The following is an 11,019-nucleotide window of genomic DNA, read 5'->3' as shown; positions in this document are numbered from 1 at the left end:
GCCAAAGGAGGCTTAGGTTGGATGTGGGGGAAAAGATTCTTCAGAGTAAGGATTGCTGAGCATTGGAAAACCTTGATGAGGGCAGTGGGGGAGTCCCTGGAGGGGTTTCAAAGCTGTGGAGATGCAGTGCTGAGGGCCATGGTTCAGCAGCAACCTGGTGGTGCTGGGTTAGGGCTGGGCTGGATGAGCTTCAAGGTCTCCTCTAACCAAAGTGGTTGTGTGCTAAGGGGCTGAGCAGGCTGCTGGGAAGCATCTCCCCATGGGGTCTGAGGGAGAGACCAGGGGGGAAAGTCTGTTCAGCCTCTGGCATTAGGGACTCCCAAGCCATTCAGAAATGGTTCCTGTCCTCTCTGGGGCTGCCCCAGAGCAGTGCAGTGCAGCTCACCAGCCTAGCTGGACACACTCCAGCACCTCCCTGTCCTTCTTGGGGCCTCAAACCAAGCCCTGCCCCAGGAGACTAACCCTAAGAGAGCTGACTGAGGAAGCACCAGCCAGGAAACAAACCAAGCCAGCAGCAGCACTGGGCTCTTAGAGTCCTTCCCCAGCTTAGGAAGGGCTGTGAAGTCATTTCAGGTCCTTTGCAGCCCAGAGAGGTCAACCATTGCTCCATGGAAGTTTGGTTGGCTTGGGTAGGGCAGCACAGCCCTCCAGCTGTGGTGTTTCACAGCTGGGTTTGGACTTCAGAGCAGCTTCATGGCTTTCTCCCACACCATCCACTTACTTTCAACAGGTCTGAAGTGTCTTCTGTCACCAAGGGCTCCTTTCAGAGCTGCTGGAGTTTGACCACCAGGGCACAAGCCTGGGGCTGAGTCCCTGTGGGCCCACGAGGTGGTCAGAGTAGAGGTCTGGGAGTGGGAGTCAGAGCCATGTGCCCTGCACCAAGGCTGCTCTCTGCAGGGCTGGGAAGCTGCAGCAGGGATTTTCCACCAGGGGAAAGCACTTGAAGGATGAGCTAATTTGCTGGAGCAAAACTAAAGCTTCCCTCACTCAACCCCCAAATGGATGGCTTGACAAAACAGTTACCACAGCAACCAGAGGGGGGAAAAGTCACAGGAAACTCAGGCTGTTTGGGATGTTCCCCCAGGGAACTGAGAAACAGCAACTTGTGACTGCTGAGCACCACAGGGAGTGCCCATGGCAGGCAGCTTCAGCCAGGGAGGGCTGCACAGCAGGGCAAGGCTCACACCTGCTCTGCAGAGCCTTCCTCTCCAGCAGCCCAGCAGTGCTGCAAGGCCCTGCTCTGGGAAGAGACCTTTTGGCTTTGCAGGAGGAGAAAGCCCTTCCAGGAGCAGGAGGAAGCCATGGTGGGAAGAGCAGAGGGGAGCAGGGACAGGGGAAGGGACAGGGGAGAGGAAAAGGACAAACACTGCAAAAAGAGAAGGCTTTGGCACCTGAGGCTTCCTACTCCAGAGGAGACTGAGGGGAGGTCAATGCTTCTCAACACTAAGAGGCTGTCAGGAGGATGGGACCAGGCTCCTTTCAGTCCTGCCCAGTGACAGGAGGAAGGGCAGCAGGCACAAACCTGAACACAGAAGTTCCATCTAAACATGAAGAGGAAACTCTCTGCTGTGAGGGTGGCAGAGCTCTGGAGCAGGCTGCCCAGAGAGGTGATGAAGTCTCCACCTCTGCAGCAATTCAGACCCCACCTGGACACCAGCCTGTGCAGCCTGCTCTGCCTGGGGGGAAGGGGGCTGGATCAGATGATTTCCAGAGGTCCCTTCCAACCTCCACCGTGCTGGGACCCTGTGGCAGCAGAACCCCTCTGCAAAGTCCCCACCTTTCCCAAGAGAGCTCAGGCAGCCCCCGCAGTGCCCTGCCTCTCACTAAGGCTGGCATCCCCCAGCCCAGCAGGTAATGGCTGCCCCCAGGGGGGCCTCCAGCCTGCCATTTGTGGATGTTTTCAGCTTGCCAACAGCAGGCTCAGCTGGCTCCGAGGAGCCAGACCTTGCCTGTCCAGGCTGCCCTCCCTGCAGCGCTCAGCCCTGGCTCACCACACCAGCAGCAGCCTTGCCTGCCTTGCTCCACACTCCTTTCTCTGCCTTCTCCCTAATAAAGTGGCTTTTAATTCTGGTGCAGTACTTCCAGTTCTCAGAAATAAGATGGAAAGGACATTGCAGTCCCCTCAGGTTTGTACAAACATGTCCTGTTTATTAGCTGTGCGGTGGCTGAGCTGAAACTCCCAGCCCAGCAGGAAGGATCCGTGCTCCCACAGGGCTGGGGCCATGGCTGGGGCAGACTGAAGGTCAGTAAGGTCTTTAGTAAGTAAAAACCAAACCAACCAACCCTGATGGCTGGAAAGGTGACCCTTTGGTGACTTGTTTTCATCTCCCTGTCTCTCCACTTGCACTACAGCACCAAGGCTGGCAAAGCCCCTCCAGAACCCAACCCATAGTTGCCCAGCTCCAGCCTGCACCCAACCATAGGATGCTGGTGCCAGCACCATCCCAGATACAGACTCCCAAAGCAGCCAGCACAGAACCAAACCCTAAACCCAGACAAGATCCTTCTTTCCCATGCTGACAGGAGGCTGGGGCAGAGGTTTCAAGGCCAGCAAGGTCCTAATGGTTGAAAATGTGACTTTTGGTGACTGCTTTTCCTCCTCTTAGCCTCTCCACGTGCCCTTAGAGCAGCACCCAACACAGAGATGCCCAACTCCAGCCTGCACCCATCCACAGGGCAGCATCCCCAGGCAGGCAGCCCACAAGCCAGTGCTCCCCTTCTGCCCTGCTGCCATCCCTCCCCGGGGTCACCACCCAGACACCCTGCTGCCCTCCACCAAACTCCCCTCTCCAGCCTGATTTCACTGCCAAGCAGCAAGGAGCCAGGGAGAGAGGTGCTGGGGAGGTCTGTCCCCGGCAGTGTTTGGAGGCACAGGTGGGAGCAGGCAGCTGAAGATGGTGATCCCCACCCGTGGCTCCTCTCCTCGGGGTGCCTGGCACCACAGCACAAGTGCCACGTGCATTAATTAATTGAGACAACACAGTTACATGATTAGGGATTAACTCCTGCGCCTCTCCTTTGGCTAATTAGTGCATCTGTAGATCTATTCAGAAAGCAAATACCTCAGGGAGCAGCAGGAGCCTTCAGAGCTATCTCATGTGAGCTGGCTGTCAGGCTCTGGGATTAGATACAGGCTCACTTCTCCCTCCTCTCCCATGGCACTTTGTGTTTGCTTGGTTTGTGTCTCCTGACTCCCATGTAGCATCCACACCACATTTGATCAAGAAAACACTGCTGGGTTTTTCCTTCCCTCATTTTACTCCCCAGCCCCTTGCTGGTTGTCAGCCTCAGGCTGCTCAGGGGCTCCACAGGCTCCACTTGTCAGACCCCCAGGTGGGAGAACGTTTGGCAATGGGGATGTTGAGCTGGTGGATTCATTCATTTTCCCTGCTCAGAAGGATCCTTCAGGTCTCTGTGCCCAGCTCACAGGGAGCCAGGACCTGGGTTCCAATACCATGGAGCTTGTTGTCCAGCTCCAGGAGCCCTTCCCTCGCTGCACATCACCCAGGTGCAGGTCTGGGGTGCAGCCACCCTGTGCCTCCCCCAAATCCAGCTGCTGGTTTCCACAGCAAGCAGCTGGGACCAGTGGATTCCTCACAGGCTCCATGGCAATGTCTGTACCCAACCTCCAGTCCACTCACTCACCTCCCACCTTGCTTACACCTCCCCCAGCCCCCAAACTCTGTCTGCAGTAAGGTTTGGCAGCCTGTGGTGCTGTGCAGCCAGAGGCATCCAAGGGGATGCTGCCTCCCTCCTCTGAGCTGCCTGCATTCCAGTGAAGGGTGAAGTCCTCCTTGTTCTCTCCATCACCTGCTCCTGAGGGGTGCTGAGCCACCCCCCCAGCTCAAGGCTGGTGGGACAGGGGCTCTTAGAGCACACTCACAGCACAGTGGAGTTATTGGGATCAATGAAGGGATCCAAGTGAATTAATCCTCTTTTTTCCCTGCTGCTGGCACAGAGCCTGCAGACATCACATTGGGCTCTGGAGAAAGCATCAGATTTGGTTTGGTTTCCTTATGGACTTACAGATGGAAACTTGTCCCAGCCTGGTCTTCAGGGAGCTCCTCCAGAGCCCCTCCCCAAGGACTGTGCCTTGGCACAAACCTCAAAGCAGCAGTGGCTGGGGGTGGGAGCACTCACCTCAAACCCATGCCCTCCAAGCTTCTCTCACTGAGGTTTCTGAGGGGTCCCTGGGAGGATGTCAAACACTGGCCAGGACTGGCAGACCCAAAGCCAAGAACTTCAGAGCTCTGCTCTCCACCAGGTGTGGGTAAGAGGAGTGACACAGATGAGCTGCACAGGCACAAACTCTCTCTCCTCCCAGCAGCTCTTGGGGTAACCAGTGAGACTTTTCCAGAGGACCCCCAGGGCAAAGCAGAGGCTTTCTGACTGCCCACACCAAGGCTCCCTGTGTAACCTGCCTTCCAGAAGAGCCAGGGCAAGGGAAGGGGAGGTGAACCCTCCCAGCTTCAGGTGCAACACATGGCTCTGTCTGGAGCAGTCTGTGGCTACAGCCCAGGAAATGCTTCTTGCCCAGCAGAAAACTGCCCACATTGTTGACTTTTAACAGCAAATAACCCTTTAAAGCATGAGTGATTGCCCAAGGGCTCCCCACCCCTGCTCAGAGCAGCTCTGGTTTTCCTGTTCTCCCACCAAAGCTTTTAGAGGCTGCTTAAAGGCAGCACTTCAAGGTGCAAAGAGCAATAACAAAACCCCTCTGGCCCTTAGAGCCTTGTGCTCACTTGTTTTGGTCCTTGCCCAGAAGCTCTCCAAAGTAAGCAGCTCCACCAGCACCTCACCCAGGAGCAGCTCTGCTCCCTCCCAGGCCACTCACAGAGGAGAGGAGCCAAAGGAGCAGCAATTCAGCAGTTATCTGGTCCAGGCTAACTTCTTTCCCCCGTGCAGGCTGCTCTGCCCATGGCAGGCTGAGCAAATCCCAACCTGCTGCTGAGCTTTCATGAAGAGCTTGGCCCAAAGGTCTCTTCCACCCTCAGCAGTTCTATGATTCTGGAGAGACCTGAGGGCTGGAACCCCTCTGCTGTGAGGCCAGGCTGAGAAGGGAAATCACTGCACAGAACTGGTTCTGGCCTAGTTCACACCAAGCCAGTGGGAAATGGCAGCAGAACTGCGAGCACCAGCACTGCTTGCTTTTGGCTAGGATGGGATGGGAACCTTCCCCTGCTTGGAAATCCTCCTTCTGAAGAAACCTCTTGGTGCTGAACCAACCTCACAGCCTTCACGTGGCCACTTGTCCCTCTGGAAGCAGGAAGTGTCCTTCAAGCAGCAGAATCAACCAACCTGTTGGGTGCGAATCACACTTCAGAGGCTCTTTCCAAGGACCTTGCTCCTGCCTCCCCAGGGAGCAGGCAAGGAAAGCAATAAGGCTGAGCCTTATTATCTCTCTTTGCAACCAGCCCCCAGGGGCAAATATTGCTGCAGAGTTGTGTGCATCCCACAGCTCCACAGCAGAGACTCAACAGCAAACGTTATGCTGTGGTGATTCACATGGCTCCCCCTGTGGAAGGCTCCAGAAGCCATTTCAGAAGCCCAGGGAAAGTGCTGCTGTGCAAAGCTCTCCCTCCCAGCCAAGCAGACCTCCACCAGCTGCTGCAGAACTGAGCCCCAAAGGGGGGTTGTGCACTCACTGTCACTCAGTGTCCCTTGCCTGTGACCTTCAGCTGGACAGATACACAGAAGGTGCCTACCAGGCCAGGTGTGCCAGGCAATGCAGACCCCAACCCAATGTTCTCAGGCTGCAAACTGCCTTTGGACAGCAGGGAGAAGTTCTTTACAGTGAGGGTGGTGGGACACTGGAATAAGTTGCCCAGGGAGGTGGTGGAGGCTCCAGACCTGGAGACACTCAGGACCAGGCTTGAGGGGGCTGTGAGGAACCTGTGCTACTTGAAGAGGTCTCTGCTTACAGAATCACAGAACTGCTTGGGCTGGAAAAGGTCTCTGAGATCCCTGAGCCCAGCCAGCAGCCCAGCACCACCATGGCCACTAAACACATCCCCAGGTGCCATGGCCACAGGTCTCTTGCACAGCTCCAGGGATGGGGACTCCACCACCCCCCTGGGCAGCCTCTGCCAGTCCCTGACCACTCCTGCAGCAAAGAAATTCTTCCTCATCTCCAGCCCAAACTCCCCCTGGCACAATTTCAGGCCATTTCCTTTTGTTCTATCACCTGATTCTAGGGAGAAGAGCCCAACCCCCAGCTGGGTACAATCTCCTTCCAGGCAGCTGTAGAGAGCCATGAGGTGTGCCCTCAGCCTCCTCTTACTGCAGGGGCAGCTGGATTAGATGACCTCCAAAGGTCCCTTGCAGCCCAAACCATCCTATCAAGAGCAGCAATATCTTCTTGCCCAGCCCTGGAGCCACCCTAAAGCAGGAGAGTTGTCTTTCCCCCTCACTCTGCAACACCTTGGCCTCCTCAAGCAGCACAGAGCACTCCTGCCACACAGGATCTCACACTTTGTAGGCTCAGATTCCACTTTTGTGCTCCCTGCCACCACAGAGATCCCAAACACACTTCCTACTGCATTAGCCACGACACCCACAAAGCCAACTGCAATGGAAGCAGCTCTGCTTCTCTGCCTGAACTGCTTGGGAGCTTCAGTCTCTGCTCAGGGGGCTGTGATGGTTGAAACCCTGCTAGAAGCAAAGGCTTTGGTGGAAGGGGAGGGGGAAATCGTGCAGCAGAAACACCAAATTCATCCTTTCCTCTTGGGCAGGTTCCTGAGCAAAAGCTGACAATGAGAGGGCTCAGGAAGCCTTTTCCTCTCCCCCCTCCTGTGTTCAGAAAAGAAAAGAGAAGGGGGAGGGAAATCTGCTGGAGCAGTGCTTCAGTTGGCACCCCGTTAGCAGCTGCTCCTTCAGCACGCTTTAATTAGAGGAGCTGCTGGCTGCGGTCCTGCGCTCCGCCAGAGCCTGTCCCTGCGAGCCCAGAGCTGCTCGGATGTGCACAGCCACAGCACTGATGGAGGTGGGGCAGAAGCAGCCCTGTGGGTCCTTGGGCACCACAGCAGCTAACAGACAAGGAGCATTTGCCTGTCAATAATCTGAGGGGTGACTCAGAGCACTAAAATTAGAGGTGGCTGCAGCCTGGCTGGAGGGCAGAGGCAGCTATGAAGAGCAGGGCCAGCAGGTGTGACTCACAGGCCACTCGGAACAGACCTTGCTGAAGGTGGGCAGGGTCAGGGGGTGGGCAAGCAGCAGCCCAGGCTGCAGCTGCATCATTGCCGAGGTCCCGTCCAGCCCAAACCAATCTGTAAGGCTCTCTGCAGCTCCCTGAGAGGAGGCTGAGGAGTGAAGGGGCTGATCTCTGCAGCATCAAGGGACAGCACAAGATGAAACAGCCTCCAGTTGCTCCAGAGGGGGTTTAGACTGGGTAGTAAAGCTCCTCACTGAAAGGGCTCTCGACCCTCTCCACAAACAGCTGTGCCATTCCTGCTGGATCTTCCCTCTCCCACCCCCTGCATCAGCCACAGTGCCAGAGCCATTCTCCTGCACCATTTCTAACCACACTTTTGGGCTGAGCTGCAGGCATGCACAGGGTTGGTAAAGGTGGGAGCAGTCAGGAGCCTGGGATGCTTTGGGGGCAAGTTTGGGGTGAGTTGAGTCCAACCCACAGTCTGAGACTGTCCATTCCTGCTGCACATGGCCATGGGACCAAGATCCTGCAGCCCTATGGCCGGGGCAGGAGGTTGGGGTGCACAGCCAGGGTGAGGTGGTGCTGCTCTGCTTCCTTGCCCTGCTCAGTGAAACTGATCCCAGATTTCCCTGCTCTGAGTCCAGCTGTCACCATGCAAACCCCACCAGTGGTAGCTCATCCTCAGTGCCTCTTGCTCAGGTTGCCAGCTCATTTACTCTGTGCTAATTAGCAACACAAAGCCTGTGCCAGCCTTGATCTCATTTCCCAGGCTCAGCCAAGCAGGGCTCAGCCTCTCAGTCACTCAGGCTGGGGTTGCTGCAAAGCTCACCAAAGTGCTTAGGAAAATCATCACCTGCTTGGAGCCAGCAGTGCAGAGAATCATCAGAGCTGGGTTGGAAGAGCCCATCAGGTCCAAGCCTGACCCCAGCACTGCCAGGGCACCACCACCCCATGGCCCTCAGCACCACAGCTCCACAGCTCTGAAACCCCTCCAGGGATGGAGACTGCACCACTGCCCTGGTCAGCCTGGGCCAGGCCTGGACAGCCCTCAAGGGGAAGAAATTGCTCCTCATGTCCAACCTAAACCTCCCCTGGGGCAACCTGAGGCCATCTCCTCTTGTCCTGTCCCTCGTTCCTAGGGAGAAGAGCCCAAGCCCCACCTGGCTCCAATCTCCTTACAGGGAGCTGTAGAGAGCCAGAAGATCTTCCCTCAGCCTCCTTTGCTCCAGGCTAGAGAGGTCTGAACTGGGCACAGGCTGAGACCAAATGTTTGCCCTGGCAGAAGGAGGGAAAATGAACAAAGCTCTCTGCAGCTCAGTTATCCTGACCTCATCTGTAGATAGCCAGCTTCCTCCTGAGAAGCCCATGCCACATGGCACCTCTGCCCCTGAGCCCACAGTCAGACCTTGTGCTGCTAGAGAAATCCTTTCCTCCTTCCACAGATAATTGTTTAGTCTGAGCCCCCGCTGCGGGGCAGAGGGGCTGCAGCCTGCCACCAAAGGCCTTTTCATCAGCCAGCCCACAGCCTCTGAGGAGTTCCAACCAACAGGAATCCACCAGCACCCCCTGGCAGGGATTGCCTGCAGCATCCTTTGCAGTGACTCCCAGCTCTGCACTTTCAGAATGCTTGTAGCTGGATTTTGCTCCTGGCTTCCAAAGGGTTGAGGCTCCTGTGGCTGTGGGATGGGACCCAGCAGCCTCCTGTCTTCAGTCCACTACCAGTGCCTAAAATCATTCACTTAGGGGTGGAAGGGTGCCTGGAAGAAAGGAAGGAACCCCAGCAGCCCAGCCTGGGGAGGCTGGAAGGGACCTCTGGAGCTCACCCAGCCCAAGCCCTGCTCCAGCCCAGCACCCACAGCAGCCTGCCCAGGAGCACAGTGCCCAGGGGGAGTTGGAAGCTCTCCACACCAGGAGACTCCACAACCTCCCTGGGCAGCTTGCTGCAGGGCTCTGCTCCCTCACACCAAACAACTTCCTCCTCCTGTTCAGGTGGAAGGGTCTCAGGTGTAAGCTTTGGGAACAGTGTGGCCCAAGGAGATCAGTTGAAAGAAGCCAGAAAATGTCATCCCCCATCTGCCACAGGCCAGCCAGCCTGTGCTGGGGGAGCAGGCTGCATCCATGCAGATGAAGAGCAGCCCTGCTGCTGCCCTGCCTCATCCAGAGAGGATGGACATGGGGCAGGATAGAGGATCAGGGTTCCTGAAGTAACCTGGGGCAGATGTGGGGGGCAGGGTACAAACCCATGGCTCACAACAGCTCCTCAGTCCTGCTGCAGAAGATGCTGCAGAAGCAAGCCCAAGCTGGTGGTAATGGGAGGGAGATGCTATAAACCATGAATCACAGGCTCCAAACGAGAGGCTGGAGGGCAGAACCACACTCTTCTAATGTTCTTTCCCAACAGCAGTAGGAACACTTAGGGGGAAGATTGGAGGAGCTTGGAGCTCTCCAAAAGTCTGCAGAGCTCCTCAGGGGCAGCACTACACAACACTGCAGTCACTGAAACATGATGGAAGTGCAGCAGCCCCCCCTGGAACGGGGTCTGAGTGTGTCTGGGGACAAGAGAGAGGGCAGAGGGGGCCCAGAGGACCATTTCTCACGGGGGCCTTCCCCTGCCTGGGGCTGGAGGTGTCCATGAGCAGCTCTGTTGCAGCACTGCTGTGCCACAGCTGCAGCCCAATGGCAGCCATCAGGCAGGCCTGGGGGATGTCTTATACAACACAATGGAGTCCACTTCTGAAATGCTGGGGAAGGTTATCTGGATCCTGAACTCACCTCCAGAGCTCCCCTAAAATGTGCCAGGTGGGAGCTGGGGGTTGGAGAACCTCCCTAGGAGTTAAGGAGTTGGAGGGAGGTCAGTGAAGCACTGGAGCTGGCTGTGGGGAACAGGAAAGTCCCCAAGTTAAGAGAGCCAAGAAAGCACAGCAGGAGCTGATCAGGGATAGGCAGGGGGAGAGTGGATGGCTCTGAGGTCCTGATGCTCTTCTCCAGCTTAGTTTTCTATCACTCTGGCACTATTAATACACATCTAAGAGCAGCAGAGGAGTTCCAGGCTGAAATCACAGCACTGTTGGGGTCAGGAGTTTTGCAGTTACTCCAAGTGGCTTCAGCAGTGTCATAGAATCAGTCAGGGGTGGAAGGGACCACAAGGATCATCTAGTTCCAGCCCCCCTGCTGTGGGTGACACTGCTGCAGCAGGGGGCTGGACTGGGTGATCTCCAGAGCTCCCTTCAACCCCACCATGCTGGATGCTGGGATTGGGTTCAAGCTTTACACAGTAGAGCTTCCCCTTGCAGGAAAGGGGAAGACCCAAAGACCTCCCCGAGGAGCCCTGGGCTGTGCTAGGTGGCAAAGGGCAGCTGGCCCAGATCTGTGGTGTTGGCATCTGCCCAGGCAGTGCTCAGGCAGGCTGGGAACTGAGTCTGCTCTCTTTTACTGGCTCCTTAGGTCTAGTAGTGCAGCTCTACCAAGTCTCCTTTGTCTCCCATTACCTGCAGCAAGTGCAGGGCAGGGTTGGTGCCACTGCTCTTTGGGGTCTTTCCTCCACTCTAGTCACAGTGCTAGGAACAGATAAAAGACAAAGGCAGAAGAGATTATGGGAGCATTACCAGCTGGCTTTGCAAGGTAATCCAAGGCAGGGGCTGTGGAAATGGCAGCTGATGCCAGTGGGATGCTGGGAGGAGCATTTTCCTCAAGCTCAGCTGTCTGAATCCTCCCTGAAGCCCACCAGTGCTTTGCCAGGCCCCAGAAGCTGCTGCTGACTCCATTCCACTTGCTCTCCCCCTCTCCTGAGCTGCTGGCTCCTCCTGTCCCATTCTTCCCTTGCAGCCCACTGCTCTCTTTTCATACCTCATTAAGAGCAAACTAAGGCT

General features: G+C 56.4%; 1 protein-coding gene across 3 annotated transcripts in view; it reads right to left on the bottom strand.

Moving 5' to 3' along the window:
• Positions 1-1,652: 1,652 nt before the first annotated feature.
• LOC137447091 (uncharacterized) overlaps positions 1,653-11,019 on the bottom strand; it is a 30,280-nt gene continuing 20,913 nt past the window's right edge. For all 3 annotated transcript variants that reach the window (XM_068150343.1, XM_068150340.1, XM_068150341.1), the window contains one exon: positions 1,653-5,298. The gene's annotated coding sequence lies outside the window, so the exon portion shown is untranslated. The remainder of the gene's footprint in view (positions 5,299-11,019) is intronic.

Source organism: Melanerpes formicivorus, unplaced genomic scaffold, assembly GCF_026170545.1.
Source record: "Melanerpes formicivorus ecotype bairdi unplaced genomic scaffold, bMelFor1.0.p_v2 SCAF_19, whole genome shotgun sequence".
NCBI lineage: Eukaryota > Metazoa > Chordata > Aves > Piciformes > Picidae > Melanerpes > Melanerpes formicivorus.
The sequence above is the reverse complement of the archived record's forward strand: the minus strand, read 5'-3'. Positions and strand labels throughout refer to the sequence as shown.